Genomic DNA, 6,075 nt, shown 5'->3' with positions numbered 1-6,075 from the left:
ATTTACTTTGAGAGCTCCAGAGCAGGACAATCAAGCTGATGTAGAGCATCTGAGAGAGCTGGGCTGGTTCAGCCTGGAGAAGAGAAGGCTCCTGAAGGGGAGACCTGAGAGCAGCTCCAGTGCCTGAAGGGGCTGCAGGAAAGCTGGAGAGGGGCTTGGGACAAGGGATGTAGGGCCAGGCCAAGGGGAATGGCTTGAACCTGCCCAAGGGGAGACCGAGATGAGCTCTTAGGCAGATCGTAACTTCTGGTGCACCAGCAGGCCAGGACCTCCCTCACCAGCCCATACACATAACCTAAAGTTTAACCAGAAAAAAAAGGTTCAGTCTACACCTACCTCATTTCCTTCAGTCTTTCCCTTAATGTATGTTACTAGCTATGGTCAGAAGGAGGGACATGATACAGTGGGCACAACAGCGGCTCTTACATTTCACAAGCACCTGAAGCTCACATCTGCGGGGTTTTGGGGTTGCTCAATGCAATATACCACCATCACACACAAGCATGTCCAAAAATCAACCTTTGCCAAGTGAAGCTTGGTAGTCATAATTAGACAAACGTTGTTAAAGGAAAAGCTTTATGTGAATGTAGACTAAACATAGCTGTTATGCCAGATAAAACTGTGTTCATTAAACTGAAAGAGGAACTGTGCATGCCATAACAAATGGTCAAACACGATACTTTGGAACAAATATACATATATACTCCATCTATATTTATAATGTTGAAAAACAGCTTATAAAAGCCTGACCCAGCTTCCAACACAGTCAAAAGAAAGACAACCATTGACTTGACTGAGTGCTGGAGGAGGACATGAAGTAGTAGCATGAACTGGAGGACGCAGGTAAGGTCATCTGGATGCTGGTCTTGGACCATTAGAAAGGAATTATCTGAGTGTAAGTGGATTGGTTGTTGAAGCTGTTGCATAAAATACTTTAACATTTGGAATCCTTATTATGACATTCGAGGCTGTGTTCAACATTACCTTAATTTAATTTCCTGTCACCTAATGATGACTTTGGGAAGCTCTCTGAGAAAAGCCAACCCTGACAGAGACCTTTCCCAAGGTCTCCATCATGGAGCTCTCACCCTGAGTGCTGCAGGCTGCCCTTCCTGATCCTCATCATCCCTGGGAAGCTCAAGCTCAAGCCAATGTGGAAGGACCACCTCTTGATTCTGATAAAGTCACAATCAAGGCAATAGCACCCAGTGGGAACATGTGTGAAGTCTTGCAGGGATGCATTAGTCAAAACCACTTTTCAGTCCCTGATTTTGGGGTCTCTATGCTGCAGGCTACTTGTGTACAACAAAACACACACAGGTCCACGGGAGACTTAAGGCACATCCTCAAAGCTTCTTGATCCTCTCTTTGCCACTTTTTTTCATGCTAACTTCCATCATTTGTATTTTGCCACATCAAAATCACACATCAGCAGTTAAATCAATAATTGGAAGATGCTGCAAATTAGGATTCAGGCATAATCACCTGTTGTAAAAGAAACTTTTAATTTCCAGCTGAGATAAACTGGAAATCTCTTGTGCAAGTGAGGAGAGAGACCTTCAGAAAGAAATATTTTCCAGAAAGCTCTTTGCCTTTTTGCCTCATTAGATCCTTCTTGCTGTCACAATTGATCATTTTTAAATGCATAAATTAGACACTTTATAAAGGCTATCCAGGCACTATAATCTAAATATAAAGGCTATCCAAGCACTATAATGTATTATTATAATATTTGGGAAGATACAATAGGATTTATTTTGGGGGGTTTTTGCTTTTTTCTATCAAGAGACCAAGAGGGGGACTGGATCCACGCAGCATACAAGCTTTGCCATTGCACTGCAAGAGTCTAAAACTGATGTATGAAGCCTCCAGCACAAGAGGAACATAGAAGAAGCCATGAGCAACCCCCAAGCCTCTGCTGTAGCTGCATCCTCCAGCAGGCATGATGATCACTGTAGTTCCTCTTCAACTAAAATACACTATTCTATTCATGAACCAGCAGATGACACTGATGGTGCTTAAATGCCAGCTAGGACCAGAGCTGGGTTCCTAAAATTATCTGAGGGGAAATGATGCCAAGAAACCACCCTTACCAACTGGAACTCCATCACTTTCTCCCATCTCTTTCTTTTTTTAACAATTCCTGTAAATGTTCCTCTTCATTAGGAACTGTAGTAATAGGACAAGGGAGTAATGGGTTATAACTTAAACAGGGTAGATTTAGGTTGGACATAAGGAAGAAATTCTTTATTATGAGGGTGGTGAGGCACTGGAATGGATTGCCCAGGGAGGTTGTGAATGCTTCAACCCTGGCAGTGTTCAAGGCCAGGTTGGACACAGGGGTTTGGAGCAAGCTGCCCTAGTGGAAGGTGTCCCTGCCCATGGCAGAGGTTGGAACTGGATGAGCTTTAAGGTCCTTCAAATCTAAACCACTCTATGATCCTACGATTACTTTAGTGACAATTCAACATTTAGCACCCTTCCTTCTAGCTCATCACTGCCTCACCATCCCCTTAGAACAGCCTGAACCTTGATCTTTGCAGATTAAAGCCACGCTTCAGCCAGACCAAGGGGGCATAAACCCACTCCAGCAGCCCATTTCATTCTGCAGGAGTTACCAAGCTGCACTCAGACAGGGGAAAAAGAAGATGAAAAAGGGAAAAGCAAAGCCCATGTACGCACACGCACACACACACACACACACACACTCACACACCTTTTCTATGCTCTCACACGCAACCTTTAAAAAGAAACTTTCCAGGAGTTCAGCTGAAGTTAAAACAAAGCGAGTAACGTGAGCCTCGGTGCCGGAGCCGAATGGAAAGTACACGGAGTCCGACTGACCCGCGCTGCCGTCCAGCGGCTCCCGCGAGACCACCCCGAATACAGCTCCTGCTGGAGCCACATCGCCTCCCGCCAGGGGTGGTGCAGCTCTTGCTAAAGAGCCATAAACTGAAAATAAATAAATTAATGGAAGTAAAGGGAGGGGAGAAAAAGAAGAAATCCCAAAGAGAAAAGGCCAAAAGGAAATGACCTCCCCAGCTATTAAATAGGTGACAGACGGGTATTATAAAGGCATCACGGGTTGGAAGGGAAAGGAAGGGCGAGGAGGTGACGCATCAGCTCAAGGAGAGGCCTGGAAGGGGACAGGACCATGGATGAGTGCAACCACACAGTAGTTTCTTAGTGACAGCCAGGACAGACACGGCAGGACCGCTGTTGGCAGGACACATCCAGAGCAGCAACTAGGAAAAGAGAGTGACCACAAAGCACTAAAGGGAGGGAAAGGAGCCTCACAGCCTCTGGTTACACCAAAGGGACACAGGCTTGGGTTGCATGGTCATATTTTCCAACCAACTGCAAAGAGCTATATTAATTCCTCCAGCCTTCACTTGCCTTTGAATGTGATCATAGGAAGAGGTTCGCAGAACAGCAACATCCTGTTCTCCACGCTCCCACCACAGCCAAGGGGCTATCAGAGCTCTCCTTTTTGAGGCAAAGAGCAAAGAAACTGAAGCTGATTACTTCAGTAATTGCCTAATTACTCTAAGCACTCCCAGCCCACCCCATCTCCACCCTGGGATGGGTGCAGCTGGAACTCCCACCAGCAGCTTGTCCTGCCACATCTCACGCAGAGCACTTCATCCCACCACCCACTGCCAGAAGTTCCTAAAACCTTCTGGGTTTAAAAAGCTCAAAGCTCACGGAAAACTCTGGGACCCAGGTTTGCTGAGGAACGCATGACTGGAGCAGTCAATGTCTCAATAGCACAAATGGGGGATGATGGGAGGGCTGGGGGCACCTCTCTGCTCCCGTCATACCTGCAGCACTGGTGTTGCCCGCAGGGTCATTCCCACCTGGGCTACCCTTGGGAAGTGTGTCCTGCCTTGGCTGCTCCACCACCTACATTCTGCCCACTGTCCAACTGTCCAGACTTTCAATGCAATCAGTAGTTGGGTGTACGCTCTTCAAGCCATGGTGGTCTCCTGTGCTCTGAATGAGCCTGCAGCAGACATCAGGGCACACACACAGTGGGAAATAAGCACCCTTCCTTTTCTTCCTGCTTGTTTTGTCCAAACTCTGCCTCTTGCTGGGGAGAGGTGAAAGGTTTGGGCAGAAACTGGGTATTTAGGAGCTCACGAGACCCTCAAAGTGGGATGAACCTCAAGAGAAAGGGCACCTTGCTCTGCTTGCTCAGGACCACATCCAGTCGAGTCAAGTATCTCCAGGGACGGAGACGCCACATCATCTCTGGGCAACTTGGTTCAATCTTTGGCTATCCTCCTTATAAAAAAAAGCTGCTTCTTATATCTAGGTGGAATATCCTGTATTTCAATCTGTGACAGCCAGTAAGGCCTCACCCTGGCCATGGAGACCAATAGGTCTCCAGATGGGTGCAGAAACCCCATAGGGTGACCAGGATGGTACCCTGAAACCACAAACTAAGAGGCCACAAGCCCTTTGAGAGGAGATGCAGATGGATATGAAACAATAAAGTTTGGAGATTCAACTCATTTTATTATGGAAGTCTATAAAATAGCCACATGGATTATTTTATTTATTTTTTTAAGATCACAAAATACACAACATCCATTTTAATATGCGACACAGAATATTATATACATATTAAAAACCACATGACTGAAACACATGTTCACACGGCACCAATCTCATAACGAAAAACCCCACAAGTGCTTTTTTCTTTTTTTTAATATTAAAAAAACAACTGTGATAAAACATATTAATATTTATTTCCAGACACTGTTTACAATAAAGAGGGAAAAAACAAATCATATTTTACTAAAGAACAAATATTTAACAGCAAAACTTTATACTAAATATCTATTTTGAATTATAACAAAAATAGTACTTAGAATAGTTTATAAAGACAGACCAAAAAAAAACCCCAAAATTTTGTGTATAAAATAATATTATAGCAAATTGGACTGTGCTAAGAAAAAAAAAATCAAACAATTCTGAGATTCAAAGTGCTTTATTCTGCAAACCCACTGCAGCAACTTTTTTAGTCAAGTTATATTAGTTAGGAATGGAAAAAAGAACACAAAAGCATGACTTACTTATGCCTAGATTAAATACACACACAAACATTATATATACACATGATGTAAGCATATATATATAATGGATGTGTGCATCTGACACTACCGCTCTCCAATCAACCACTCACTCAAAAGCATGTTTGGTTTTCACTTTGTTTTTCACATTGGAAGTTAAAATCATTCCAGTGAAACCCTTCCCACAAGCACACATGGGACCGAGCTATTATGGAGAGCTCTGCCAAAGAGATTTTGCTCACCACAGGGCAGCACAAAGCCACCCATGAGCTTTAACCAGACCTTTTATCCTTGTCATCCATTCCCTTCTCCTGCTTTTCCCCTTTTTCAGCCTCCTTTCCCCTGAGTACAGTTTTATCACCCCTCTGACAGGTCTCAGATGGAAATGGGATCTCCCGGAGAGCAGGCAGTGACGGGTCACTGATGGGTTTTCACCCTGCAGACCCTCCACCTTCTGCCCCTGTCCCCATGTCCTACAAGTGCTTGTCATCCACAAAGACCATGGGCACCCTCCTTTGCCACTTTCCCTTCCCAAATGTCTGGCCCTGGGGCACTTACCCCTTCCCACAGTATCCAGGTTTATGTTCTCCTTTGCTTCTTTGCCCTTTGGGATTTTGATTGTGATTAAGCTCCTTTTATCATCGGGAAAGTTTTCTCTCCATCGGGGACAAGGAAAACACCTGAAATCTCAACAGTGCCTGAGCTAGTGGTGTTTCACTCCAAATTTCCAGGCTGGCAAAGTAACTAAGCCTCTGCTTCAGGGACACCGTGCGCAGAGAAAGAGACTCCTGAGACCCTGCTATAGGGTTTGGCACGTTGTTTATCAACCAGAAGGCAAGATCTGGGTCTGAATGGCATCTCCTAGAAGTCTGGGAGTTTAATTTGAGGTTAAACCAACCTGAAAATCAAGCCGTGCACCCTGGTGTGAGTGGACCATCCACTGGGATGCTCCTGGAGGGTCTGTGGCAGCTTGGCTTAACGGCAATCCAACCTCAAGTGC

The sequence above is a fragment of the Pezoporus wallicus genome, unplaced genomic scaffold (assembly GCF_028554395.1).
Source record: "Pezoporus wallicus isolate ANWC-B61680 ecotype Strahan unplaced genomic scaffold, APGP_CSIRO_Pwel_v1 contig_8837, whole genome shotgun sequence".
Taxonomy (NCBI): domain Eukaryota; kingdom Metazoa; phylum Chordata; class Aves; order Psittaciformes; family Psittacidae; genus Pezoporus; species Pezoporus wallicus.
This window is presented reverse-complemented; position numbering follows the sequence as displayed.